We start from the raw sequence: 14,108 nt of genomic DNA, 5'->3' as shown, positions 1-14,108 counted from the left end.
GCTGAAGGAAGAATACCTTAAACCTGGAGAGTTGAGACCCGTGGAATGGGTACCATGCAATATGTCTTCAAAGGGTCTTCATTTGCTCACCGAACCTCTCCAATCCTATCACTGCTGCGTTTATGTCCCTGTACACACGCTTGATTCTCTTTTGGAGACATAGCAATCCATAGGTTTTAAGATACTTACTGGTCAGGTACATTCTTAGGCGTTTAATATGGTGTGTTGAGTCCATTTCGTTGAGCAAGGAGTAGCTCTTGTCTATTCCATATTTGGCTTAAGGAACTTTATCTGTGCTCATTTCGATCTCTGGTTTTATGCAGCACCCCAACTCACCTTTCTCCTTAAGCAAGCATAAGTTGGTTTTCTAAATTTGAGACCCTGTTCTGTTTTGGAATTCAGTTCCTGTGTAGCCAAGTTTACATTCCGTGTATTACTGATATCTTATGATGTTTCTTTTTCTGTGTGACTTATTTCAGTTAGAATCATCATACCTGAATCCACTCATTGTGCTGCTAAGGGCCTGATGACATAGATTTCAATGCTGAGTGATATTGCTTTGTAAGTAAATACCACAACTTCTTTATCCATTTTTCACATTCTGCGATGTTGAACTTGTACTGTAAACGAGGTTCTTGTAAACAGAGGCGTCCCAAACTTTGGGGTGGCTGTGTCTTTTTGATTTTAATTTCCCTAAGCTATAGGACCATAAGTGGAAGTGCCCTAGGCTCTGTTGCTTTGTTTTTTAGATGTTTCAGGAAACACCATACACTTCTCCCGAGTGTCTGTTGGCAATTTACATCCTGCCCATCAGCATAACAAGGCTCCCAGTTCTCCATGGCCTGTCCTGCCTTTCTGGATTTTACACTTTTTTCAGATGGCCCTTTTGACCGGGGGGAAGTGAGACTTCATTGTAGTGCAGATTTCCTTTGCAAGCTTGCTTGGTTGGCCAAAAAGGGAGTATGCGTTTTTTCCTGAATATATTCAGGAAAAAACGCATACGCCCTTTTTGGCCAAGTGCATCATTGTGGACGTTCTGCCTCTTTTCCTATGCTTTCAATGCAATTCCAGTCTACCTCCTGAAATCGGTTTCCTGCAATTCTGCCCCACTTTCAAGTCCTCTTGGCAGACTTACTTCAGTATATTTTTGGACGATAGCTGTCATTTATAACTCTGCAGGTTTGTGAATTACAGTGCCCCTGAGCTCCTTTCCTCTACTCACTTTCTTTTGATCTGGCCGCAACACCGCAGGATGGCTTCAGGCCCTAATCTGGTTCCGGCACGGCACGCTGAGCCTTTGGTTATTTCCTCTTCCTGGTGGGAAATGAGAGTTAAATTTGCCCGTCCAGACACCTCCAGCTAGTCTCTCATTGGTTCTCGCTATTCCTGTTCATCTTCCGCAGAAATTGCAAACTGGGCCAAACAGGAGGTTAAAGGCGCTGACTCTCCAAGTGGGGAGAGTGTTAGTAAAGCGTCTGGAATGTTGCACCCGAGTACCAGGGGAGGAAAACTGAGACATATTTGAACACGTCTCCCGTTCACACGGTTGATCATACTCTAGGTTCCACATGCATGTTTTAGCTGAAGGAAGAACACCTTAAACCTGGAGAGTTGAGACCTGTGTAATGGGTACCATGCAATATGACTTCAAAGGGTCTTCATTTGCTCACCGAACCTCTCCAATCCTATCACTGCTGCGTTTATGCCCCTGTACACATGCTTGATTCTCTTTTGGAGACATAGCAATCCATAGGTTTTAAGATACTTACTAATCAGGTACATTCTTAGGCGTTTAATATGGGGTGTTGTGTCCATTTCGTTGAGCAAGGAGTAGCTCTTGTCTATTCCATATTTGGCTTAAGGAACTTTATCTGTGCTCATTTCAATCTCTGGTTTTATGCAGCACACCAACTCACCTTTCCCCTTAAGCAAGCATAAGTTGGTTTTCTGAATTTGAGACCCTGTTCTGTTCTGTAATTCAGTTCCTGTGTAGCCAAGTTTACATTCCGTGTATTACTGATATCTTATGATGTTTCTTTTTCTGTGTGACTTATTTCAGTTAGAATCATCGTACCTGAATCCACTCATTATGCTGCTACGGGCCTGATGACAGAGATTTCATTGCTGAGTGATACTGCATTGTACGTAAGTACCACAAGTTCTTTATCCATTTTTCACTTTCTGTGATATTGAACTTGTACGGTAAATGAGGTTCTTGTAAACGGAGGCGTCCCAAACTTTGGGGTGGCTGTGTCTTTTTGATTTTAATTTCCCTAAGCTATAGGACCATAAGTGGAAGTGCCCTAGGCTCTGTTGCTTTGTTTTTTAGATGTTTCAGGAAACACCATACACTTCTCCCGAGTGTCTGTTGGCAATTTACATCCCGCCCATCAGCATAACAAGGCTCCCAGTTCTCCATGGCCTGTCCTGCCTTTCTGGATTTTACACTTTTTTCAGATGGCCCTTTTGACCGGGGGGAAGTTAGATTTCATTGTAGAGCAGATTTACTTTGCAAGTTTGCTTGGTTGGCCAAAAAGGGCGTATGCGTTTTTTCCTGAATATATTCAGGGAAAATCTCATACGCCCTTTTTGGCCAAGTGCATCATTGTGGACGTTCTGCCTCTTTTCCTATGCTTTCAATGCAATTCCAGTCTACCTCCTGAAATCGGTTTCCTGCAATTCTGCCCCGCTTTCAAGTCCTCTTGGCAGCCTTACTTCAGTCTATTTTTGGACGATAGCTGTCATTTATAACTCTGCAGGTTTGTGAATTACAGTGCCCCTGAGCTCCTTTCCTCAACTCGCTTTCTTTTGAGCTTGCCGCAACACCGCAGGATGGCTTCAGGCCCTAATCTGGTTCCGGCACGACACGCTGAGCCTTTGGTTATTTCCTCTTCCTGGTGGGAAATGAGAGTTAAATTTGCCCGTCCAGACACCTCCAGCTAGTCTCTCATTGGTTCTCGCTATTCCTGTTCATCTTCCGCAGAAATTGCAAACTGGGCCAAACAGGAGGTTAAAGGCGCTGACTCTCCAAGTGGGGAGAGTGTTAGTAAAGCGTCTGGAATGTTGCACCCGAGTACCAGGGGAGGAAAACTGAGACATATTTGAACACGTCTCCCATTCACACGGTTGATCATACTCTGGGTTCCACATGCATGTTTTAGCTGAAGGAAGAATACCTTAAACCTGGAGAGTTGAGACCTGTGTAATGGGTACCATGCAATATGACTTCAAAGGGTTTTCATTTGCTCACCGAACCTCTCCAATCCTATCACTGCTGCGTTTATGCCCCTGTACACATGCTTGATTCTCTTTTGGAGACATAGCAATCCATAGGTTTTAAGATACTTACTAGTCAGGTACATTCTTAGGCGTTTAATATGGGGTGTTGAGTCCATTTCGTTGAGCAAGGAGTAGCTCTTGTCTATTCCATATTTGGCTTAAGGAACTTTATCTGTGCTCATTTCAATCTCTGGTTTTATGCAGCACCCCAACTCACCTTTCCCCTTAAGCAAGCATAAGTTGGTTTTCTAAATTTGAGACCCTGTTCTGTTTCGGAATTCAGTTCCTCTGTAGCCAAGTTTACATTCCGTGTATTACTGATATCTTATGATGTTTCTTTTTCTGTGTGACTTATTTCAGTTAGAATCATCGTACCTGAATCCACTCATTATGCTGCTACGGGCCTGATGACATAGATTTCATTGCTGAGTGATACTGCATTGTACGTAAGTACCACAAGTTCTTTATCCATTTTTCACTTTCTGTGATATTGAACTTGTACGGTAAACGAGGTTCTTGTAAACAGAGGCGTCCCAAACTTTGGGGTGGCTGTGTCTTTTTGATTGTAATTTCCCTAAGCTATAGGACCATAAGTGGAAGTGCCCTAGGCTCTGTTGCTTTGTTTTTTAGATGTTTCAGGAAACACCATACACTTCTCCCGAGTGTCTGTTGGCAATTTACATCCCGCCCATCAGCATAACAAGGCTCCCAGTTCTCCATGGCCTGTCCTGCCTTTCTGGATTTTACACTTTTTTCAGATGGCCCTTTTGACCGGGGGGAAGTTAGATTTCATTGTAGAGCAGATTTACTTTGCAAGTTTGCTTGGTTGGCCAAAAAGGGCGTATGCGTTTTTTCCTGAATATATTCAGGGAAAATCGCATACGCCCTTTTTGGCCAAGTGCATCATTGTGGACGTTCTGCCTCTTTTCCTATGCTTTCAATGCAATTCCAGTCTACCTCCTGAAATCGGTTTCCTGCAATTCTGCCCCGCTTTCAAGTCCTCTTGGCAGCCTTACTTCAGTCTATTTTTGGACGATAGCTGTCATTTATAACTCTGCAGGTTTGCGAATTACAGGGCCCCTGAGCTCCTTTCCTCAACTCGCTTTCTTTTGAGCTGGCCGCAACACCGCAGGATGGCTTCAGACCCTAATCTGGTTCCGGCACGGCACTCTGAGCCTTTGGTTATTTCCTCTTCCTGGTGGGAAATGAGAGTGAAATTTGCCCGTCCAGACAACTCCAGCTAGCCTCTCATTGGTTCTCGCTATTCCTGTTCATCTTCCGCAGAAATTGCAAACTGGGCCAAACAGGAGGTTAAAGGCGCTGACTCTCCAAGTTGGGAGAGTGTTAGTAAAGCGTCTGGAATGTTGCACCCGAGTACCAGGGGAGGAAAACTGAGACATATTTGAACACGTCTCCCGTTCACACGGTTGATCATACTCTGGGTTCCACATGCATGTTTTAGCTGAAGGAAGAATGCCTTAAACCTGGAGAGTTGAGACCCGTGGAATGGGTACCATGCAATATGTCTTCAAAGGGTCTTCATTTGCTCACCGAACCTCTCCAATCCTATCACTGCTGCGTTTATGCCCCTGTACACACGCTTGATTCTCTTTTGGAGACATAACAATCCATAGGTTTTAAGATACTTACTAGTCAGGTACATTCTTAGGCGTTTAATATGGGGTGTTGAGTCCATTTCGTTGAGCAAGGAGTAGCTCTTGTCTATTCCATATTTGGCTTAAGGAACTTTATCTGTGCTCATTTCAATCTCTGGTTTTATGCAGCACCACAACTCACCTTTCCCCTTAAGCAAGCATAAGTTGGTTTTCTAAATTTGAGACCCTATTCTGTTTTGGAATTCAGTTCCTCTGTAGCCAAGTTTACATTCCGTGTATTAGTGATATCTTATGATGTTTCTTTTTCTGTGTGACTTATTTCAGTTAGAATCATCGTACCTGAATCCACTCATTATGCTGCTACGGGCCTGATGACATAGATTTCATTGCTGAGTGATACTGCATTGTACGTAAGTACCACAAGTTCTTTATCCATTTTTCACTTTCTGTGATATTGAACTTGTACGGTAAACGAGGTTCTTGTAAACAGAGGCGTCCCAAACTTTGGGGTGGCTGTGTCTTTTTGATTTTAATTTCCCTAACCTATAGGACCATAAGTGGAAGTGCCCTAGGCTCTGTTGCTTTGTTTTTTAGATGTTTCAGGAAACACCATACACTTCTCCCGAGTGTCTGTTGGCAATTTACATCCCGCCCATCAGCATAACAAGGCTCCCAGTTCTCCATGGCCTGTCCTGCCTTTCTGGATTTTACACTTTTTTCAGATGGCCCTTTTGACCGGGGGGAAGTGAGACTTCATTGTAGTGCAGATTTCCTTTGCAAGCTTCCTTGGTTGGCCAAAAAGGGCGTATGCGTTTTTTCCTGAATATATTCAGGAAAAAACGCATACGCCCTTTTTGGCCAAGTGCATCATTGTGGACGTTCTGCCTCTTTTCCTATGCTTTCAATGCAATTCCAGTCTACCTCCTGAAATCGGTTTCCTGCAATTCTGCCCCGCTTTCAAGTCCTCTTGGCAGCCTTACGTCAGTATATTTTTGGACGATAGCTGTCATTTATAACTCTGCAGGTTTGTGAATTACAGTGCCCCTGAGCTCCTTTCTTCAACTCGCTTTCTTGTGAGCTGGCCGCAACACCGCAGGATGGCTTCAGGCCCTAATCTGGTTCCGGCACGGCACGCTGAGCCTTTGGTTAATTCCTCTTCCTGGTGGGAAATGAGAGTTAAATTTGCCCGTCCAGACACCTCCAGCTAGTCTCTCATTGGTTCTCGCTATTCCTGTTCATCTTCCGCAGAAATTGCAAATTGGGTTAAACAGGAGGTTAAAGGCTCTGACTCTCTAAGTGGGGAGAGTGTTAGTAAAGCGTCTGGAATGTTGCACCCGAGTACCAGGGGAGGAAAACTGAGACATATTTGAACACGTCTCCCGTTCACACGGTTGATCATACTCTGGGTTCCACATGCATGTTTTAGCTGAAGGAAGAATACCTTAAACCTGGAGAGTTGAGACCCGTGGAATGGGTACCATGCAATATGTCTTCAAAGGGTCTTCATTTGCTCACCGAACCTCTCCAATCCTATCACTGCTGCGTTTATGTCCCTGTACACACGCTTGATTCTCTTTTGGAGACATAGCAATCCATAGGTTTTAAGATACTTACTGGTCAGGTACATTCTTAGGCGTTTAATATGGGGTGTTGAGTCCATTTCGTTGAGCAAGGAGTAGCTCTTGTCTATTCCATATTTGGCTTAAGGAACTTTATCTGTGCTCATTTCGATCTCTGGTTTTATGCAGCACCCCAACTCACCTTTCTCCTTAAGCAAGCATAAGTTGGTTTTCTAAATTTGAGACCCTGTTCTGTTTTGGAATTCAGTTCCTGTGTAGCCAAGTTTACATTCCGTGTATTACTGATATCTTATGATGTTTCTTTTTCTGTGTGACTTATTTCAGTTAGAATCATCATACCTGAATCCACTCATTGTGCTGCTAAGGGCCTGATGACATAGATTTCAATGCTGAGTGATATTGCTTTGTAAGTAAATACCACAACTTCTTTATCCATTTTTCACATTCTGCGATGTTGAACTTGTACTGTAAACGAGGTTCTTGTAAACAGAGGCGTCCCAAACTTTGGGGTGGCTGTGTCTTTTTGATTTTAATTTCCCTAAGCTATAGGACCATAAGTGGAAGTGCCCTAGGCTCTGTTGCTTTGTTTTTTAGATGTTTCAGGAAACACCATACACTTCTCCCGAGTGTCTGTTGGCAATTTACATCCTGCCCATCAGCATAACAAGGCTCCCAGTTCTCCATGGCCTGTCCTGCCTTTCTGGATTTTACACTTTTTTCAGATGGCCCTTTTGACCGGGGGGAAGTGAGACTTCATTGTAGTGCAGATTTCCTTTGCAAGCTTGCTTGGTTGGCCAAAAAGGGAGTATGCGTTTTTTCCTGAATATATTCAGGAAAAAACGCATACGCCCTTTTTGGCCAAGTGCATCATTGTGGACGTTCTGCCTCTTTTCCTATGCTTTCAATGCAATTCCAGTCTACCTCCTGAAATCGGTTTCCTGCAATTCTGCCCCACTTTCAAGTCCTCTTGGCAGACTTACTTCAGTATATTTTTGGACGATAGCTGTCATTTATAACTCTGCAGGTTTGTGAATTACAGTGCCCCTGAGCTCCTTTCCTCAACTCACTTTCTTTTGATCTGGCCGCAACACCGCAGGATGGCTTCAGGCCCTAATCTGGTTCCGGCACGGCACGCTGAGCCTTTGGTTATTTCCTCTTCCTGGTGGGAAATGAGAGTTAAATTTGCCCGTCCAGACACCTCCAGCTAGTCTCTCATTGGTTCTCGCTATTCCTGTTCATCTTCCGCAGAAATTGCAAACTGGGCCAAACAGGAGGTTAAAGGCGCTGACTCTCCAAGTGGGGAGAGTGTTAGTAAAGCGTCTGGAATGTTGCACCCGAGTACCAGGGGAGGAAAACTGAGACATATTTGAACACGTCTCCCGTTCACACGGTTGATCATACTCTAGGTTCCACATGCATGTTTTAGCTGAAGGAAGAATACCTTAAACCTGGAGAGTTGAGACCTGTGTAATGGGTACCATGCAATATGACTTCAAAGGGTCTTCATTTGCTCACCGAACCTCTCCAATCCTATCACTGCTGCGTTTATGCCCCTGTACACACGCTTGATTCTCTTTTGGAGACATAGCAATCCATAGGTTTTAAGATACTTACTAATCAGGTACATTCTTAGGCGTTTAATATGGGGTGTTGTGTCCGTTTCGTTGAGCAAGGAGTAGCTCTTGTCTATTCCATATTTGGCTTAAGGAACTTTATCTGTGCTCATTTCAATCTCTGGTTTTATGCAGCACCCCAACTCACCTTTCCCCTTAAGCAAGCATAAGTTGGTTTTCTGAATTTGAGACCCTGTTCTGTTCTGTAATTCAGTTCCTGTGTAGCCAAGTTTACATTCCGTGTATTACTGATATCTTATGATGTTTCTTTTTCTGTGTGACTTATTTCAGTTAGAATCATCGTACCTGAATCCACTCATTATGCTGCTACGGGCCTGATGACAGAGATTTCATTGCTGAGTGATACTGCATTGTACGTAAGTACCACAAGTTCTTTATCCATTTTTCACTTTCTGTGATATTGAACTTGTACGGTAAATGAGGTTCTTGTAAACGGAGGCGTCCCAAACTTTGGGGTGGCTGTGTCTTTTTGATTTTAATTTCCCTAAGCTATAGGACCATAAGTGGAAGTGCCCTAGGCTCTGTTGCTTTGTTTTTTAGATGTTTCAGGAAACACCATACACTTCTCCCGAGTGTCTGTTGGCAATTTACATCCCGCCCATCAGCATAACAAGGCTCCCAGTTCTCCATGGCCTGTCCTGCCTTTCTGGATTTTACACTTTTTTCAGATGGCCCTTTTGACCGGGGGGAAGTTAGATTTCATTGTAGAGCAGATTTACTTTGCAAGTTTGCTTGGTTGGCCAAAAAGGGCGTATGCGTTTTTTCCTGAATATATTCAGGGAAAATCGCATACGCCCTTTTTGGCCAAGTGCATCATTGTGGACGTTCTGCCTCTTTTCCTATGCTTTCAATGCAATTCCAGTCTACCTCCTGAAATCGGTTTCCTGCAATTCTGCCCCGCTTTCAAGTCCTCTTGGCAGCCTTACTTCAGTCTATTTTTGGACGATAGCTGTCATTTATAACTCTGCAGGTTTGTGAATTACAGTGCCCCTGAGCTCCTTTCCTCAACTCGCTTTCTTTTGAGCTTGCCGCAACACCGCAGGATGGCTTCAGGCCCTAATCTGGTTCCGGCACGACACGCTGAGCCTTTGGTTATTTCCTCTTCCTGGTGGGAAATGAGAGTTAAATTTGCCCGTCCAGACACCTCCAGCTAGTCTCTCATTGGTTCTCGCTATTCCTGTTCATCTTCCGCAGAAATTGCAAACTGGGCCAAACAGGAGGTTAAAGGCGCTGACTCTCCAAGTGGGGAGAGTGTTAGTAAAGCGTCTGGAATGTTGCACCCGAGTACCAGGGGAGGAAAACTGAGACATATTTGAACACGTCTCCCATTCACACAGTTGATCATACTCTGGGTTCCACATGCATGTTTTAGCTGAAGGAAGAATACCTTAAACCTGGAGAGTTGAGACCTGTGTAATGGGTACCATGCAATATGACTTCAAAGGGTTTTCATTTGCTCACCAAACCTCTCCAATCCTATCACTGCTGCGTTTATGCCCCTGTACACATGCTTGATTCTCTTTTGGAGACATAGCAATCCATAGGTTTTAAGATACTTACTAGTCAGGTACATTCTTAGGCGTTTAATATGGGGTGTTGAGTCCATTTCGTTGAGCAAGGAGTAGCTCTTGTCTATTCCATATTTGGCTTAAGGAACTTTATCTGTGCTCATTTCAATCTCTGGTTTTATGCAGCACCCCAACTCACCTTTCCCCTTAAGCAAGCATAAGTTGGTTTTCTAAATTTGAGACCCTGTTCTGTTTCGGAATTCAGTTCCTCTGTAGCCAAGTTTACATTCCGTGTATTACTGATATCTTACGATGTTTCTTTTTCTGTGTGACTTATTTCAGTTAGAATCATCGTACCTGAATCCACTCATTATGCTGCTACGGGCCTGATGACATAGATTTCATTGCTGAGTGATACTGCATTGTACGTAAGTACCACAAGTTCTTTATCCATTTTTCACTTTCTGTGATATTGAACTTGTACGGTAAACGAGGTTCTTGTAAACAGAGGCGTCCCAAACTTTGGGGTGGCTGTGTCTTTTTGATTGTAATTTCCCTAAGCTATAGGACCATAAGTGGAAGTGCCCTAGGCTCTGTTGCTTTGTTTTTTAGATGTTTCAGGAAACACCATACACTTCTCCCGAGTGTCTGTTGGCAATTTACATCCCGCCCATCAGCATAACAAGGCTCCCAGTTCTCCATGGCCTGTGCTGCCTTTCTGGATTTTACACTTTTTTCAGATGGCCCTTTTGACCGGGGGGAAGTGAGACTTCATTGTAGTGCAGATTTCCTTTGCAAGCTTGCTTGGTTGGCCAAAAAGGGCGTATGCGTGTTTTCCTGAATATATTCAGGAAAATACGCATACGCCCTTTTTGGCCAAGTGCATCATTGTGGACGTTCTGCCTCTTTTCCTATGCTTTCAATGCAATTCCAGTCTACCTCCTGAAATCGGTTTCCTGCAATTCTGCCCCGCTTTCAAGTCCTCTTGGCAGCCTTACTTCAGTCTATTTTTGGACGATAGCTGTCATTTATAACTCTGCAGGTTTGTGAATTACAGGGCCCCTGAGCTCCTTTCCTCAACTCGCTTTCTTTTGAGCTGGCCGCAACACCGCAGGATGGCTTCAGACCCTAATCTGGTTCCGGCACGGCACTCTGAGCCTTTGGTTATTTCCTCTTCCTGGTGGGAAATGAGAGTTAAATTTGCCCGTCCAGACACCTCCAGCTAGCCTCTCATTGGTTCTCGCTATTCCTGTTCATCTTCCGCAGAAATTGCAAACTGGGCCAAACAGGAGGTTAAAGGCGCTGACTCTCCAAGTTGGGAGAGTGTTAGTAAAGCGTCTGGAATGTTGCACCCGAGTACCAGGGGAGGAAAACTGAGACATATTTGAACACGTCTCCCGTTCACACGGTTGATCATACTCTGGGTTCCACATGCATGTTTTAGCTGAAGGAAGAATGCCTTAAACCTGGAGAGTTGAGACCCGTGGAATGGGTACCATGCAATATGTCTCCAAAGGGTCTTCATTTGCTCACCGAACCTCTCCAATCCTATCACTGCTGCGTTTATGCCCCTGTACACACGCTTGATTCTCTTTTGGAGACATAACAATCCATAGGTTTTAAGATACTTACTAGTCAGGTACATTCTTAGGCGTTTAATATGGGGTGTTGAGTCCATTTCGTTGAGCAAGGAGTAGCTCTTGTCTATTCCATATTTGGCTTAAGGAACTTTATCTGTGCTCATTTCAATCTCTGGTTTTATGCAGCACCACAACTCACCTTTCCCCTTAAGCAAGCATAAGTTGGTTTTCTAAATTTGAGACCCTATTCTGTTTTGGAATTCAGTTCCTCTGTAGCCAAGTTTACATTCCGTGTATTAGTGATATCTTATGATGTTTCTTTTTCTGTGTGACTTATTTCAGTTAGAATCATCGTACCTGAATCCACTCATTATGCTGCTACGGGCCTGATGACATAGATTTCATTGCTGAGTGATACTGCATTGTACGTAAGTACCACAAGTTCTTTATCCATTTTTCACTTTCTGTGATATTGAACTTGTACGGTAAACGAGGTTCTTGTAAACAGAGGCGTCCCAAACTTTGGGATGGCTGTGTCTTTTTGATTTTAATTTCCCTAAGTTATAGGACCATAAGTGGAAGTGCCCTAGGCTCTGTTGCTTTGTTTTTTAGATGTTTCAGGAAACACCATACACTTCTCCCGAGTGTCTGTTGGCAATTTACATCCCGCCCATCAGCATAACAAGGTTCCCAGTTCTCCATGGCCTGTCCTGCCTTTCTGGATTTTACACTTTTTTCAGATGGCCCTTTTGACCGGGGGGAAGTGAGACTTCATTGTAGTGCAGATTTCCTTTGCAAGCTTGCTTGGTTGGCCAAAAAGGGCGTATGCGTTTTTTCCTGAATATATTCAGGAAAAAACGCATACGCCCTTTTTGGCCAAGTGCATCATTGTGGACGTTCTGCCTCTTTTCCTATGCTTTCAATGCAATTCCAGTCTACCTCCTGAAATCGGTTTCCTGCAATTCTGCCCCGCTTTCAAGTCCTCTTGGCAGCCTTACTTCAGTCTATTTTTGGACGATAGCTGTCATTTATAACTCTGCAGGTTTGTGAATTACAGTGCCCCTGAGCTCCTTTCTTCAACTCGCTTTCTTGTGACCTGGCCGCAACACCGCAGGATGGCTTCAGGCCCTAATCTGGTTCCGGCATGGCACGCTGAGCCTTTGGTTAATTCCTCTTCCTTGTGAGAAATGAGAGTGAAATTTGCCCGTCCAAACACCTCCAGCCAGTCTCTCATTGGTTCTCGCTATTCCTGTTCATCTTCTGCAGAAATTGCAAACTGGGCCAAACAGGAGGTTAAAGGCGCTGACTCTCCAAGTGGGGAGAGTGTTAGTAAAGCGTCTGGAATGTTGCACCCGAGTACCAGGGGAGGAAAACTGAGACATATTTGAACACTTCTCCCGTTCACACAGTTGATCATACTCTGGGTTCCACATGCATGTTTTAGCTGAAGGAAGAATACCTTAAACCTGGAGAGTTGAGACCCGTGGAATGGGTTCCATGCAATATGTCTTCAAAGGGTCTTCATTTGCTCACCGAACCTCTCCAATCCTATCACTGCTGCATTTATGCCCCTGTACACACGCTTGATTCTCTTTTGGAGACATAGCAATCCATAGGTTTTAAGATACTTACTAGTCAGGTACATTCTTAGGCGTTTAATATGGGGTGTTGAGTCCATTTCGTTGAGCAAGGAGTAGCTCTTGTCTATTCCATATTTGGCTTAAGGAACTTTATCTGTGCTCATTTCAATTTCTGGTTTTATGCAGCACCCCAACTCACCTTTCCCCTTAAGCAAGCATAAGTTGGTTTTCTAAATTTGAGACCCTGTTCTGTTTTGGAATTCAGTTCCTCTGTAGCCAAGTTTACATTCCGTGTATTAGTGATATCTTATGATGTTTCTTTTTCTGTGTGACTTATTTCAGTTAGAATCATCATACCTGAATCCACTCATTATGCTGCTACGGGCCTGATGACATAGATTTCATTGCTGAGTGATATTGCTTTGTAAGTAAATACCACAACTTCTTTCTCCATTTTTCATTTTCTGCGATGTTGAACTTGTACTGTAAACGAGGTTCTTGTAAACAGAGGCGTCCCAAACTTTGGGGTGGCTGTGTCTTTTTGATTTTAATTTCCCTAAGCTATAGGACCATAAGTGGCAGTGCCCTAGGCTCTGTTGCTTTGTTTTTTAGATGTTTCAGGAAACACCATACACTTCTCCCGAGTGTCTGTTGGCAATTTACATCCCGCCCATCAGCATAACAAGGCTCCCAGTTCTCCATGGCCTGTCCTGCCTTTCTGGATTTTACACTTTTTTCAGATGGCCCTTTTGACCGGGGAGAAGTGAGACTTCATTGTAGTGCAGATTTCCTTTGCAAGCTTGCTTGGTTGGCCAAAAAGGGCGTATGCGTTTTTTCCTGAATATATTCAGGAAAAAACGCATACGCCCTTTTTGGCCAAGTGCATCATTGTGGACGTTCTGCCTCTTTTCCTATGCTTTCAATGCAATTCCAGTCTACCTCCTGAAATCGGTTTCCTGCAATTCTGCCCCGCTTTCAAGTCCTCTTGGCAGCCTTACTTCAGTATATTTTTGGACGATAGCTGTCATTTATAACTCTGCAGGTTTGTGAATTACAGTGCCCCTGAGCTCCTTTCTTCAACTCGCTTTCTTTTGAGCTGGCCGCAACACCGCAGGATGGCTTCAGGCCCTAATCTGGTTCCGGCACTGCACGCTGAGCCTTTGTTTAATTCCTCTTCCTGGTGGGAAATGAGAGTTAAATTTGCCCGTCCAGACACCTCCAGCTAGCCTCTCATTGGTTCTCGCTATTCCTGTTCATCTTCCGCAGAAATTGCAAACTGGGCCAAACAGGAGGTTAAAGGGACTGACTCTCCAAGTCGGGAGAGTGTTAGT

The 14,108-nt window shown here is 44.0% G+C and overlaps 1 long non-coding RNA gene across 6 annotated transcripts in view; it reads left to right on the top strand.

The window, feature by feature from the left end:
• The window catches only part of LOC307185418, a 1,072,281-nt gene that overhangs the window by 58,471 nt on the left and 999,702 nt on the right, over window positions 1-14,108 (top strand). For 3 of the 6 annotated variants that reach the window (XR_013828049.1, XR_013828053.1, XR_013828054.1), the window contains exon 1: window positions 8,390-8,465. The exons of 2 other annotated variants lie outside the window; for them this stretch is intronic. This is a non-coding gene — a long non-coding RNA (uncharacterized lncRNA). Of the gene's footprint in view, window positions 1-8,389; window positions 8,466-14,108 lie in introns of those variants that run through there. One more of the 6 variants, XR_013828055.1, reaches the window with a different exon arrangement.

The sequence above is a fragment of the Stenella coeruleoalba genome, assembly GCF_951394435.1.
Source record: "Stenella coeruleoalba genome assembly, chromosome: 4".
NCBI classification, from domain to species: domain Eukaryota; kingdom Metazoa; phylum Chordata; class Mammalia; order Artiodactyla; family Delphinidae; genus Stenella; species Stenella coeruleoalba.
The sequence above is the reverse complement of the archived record's forward strand: the minus strand, read 5'-3'. Positions and strand labels throughout refer to the sequence as shown.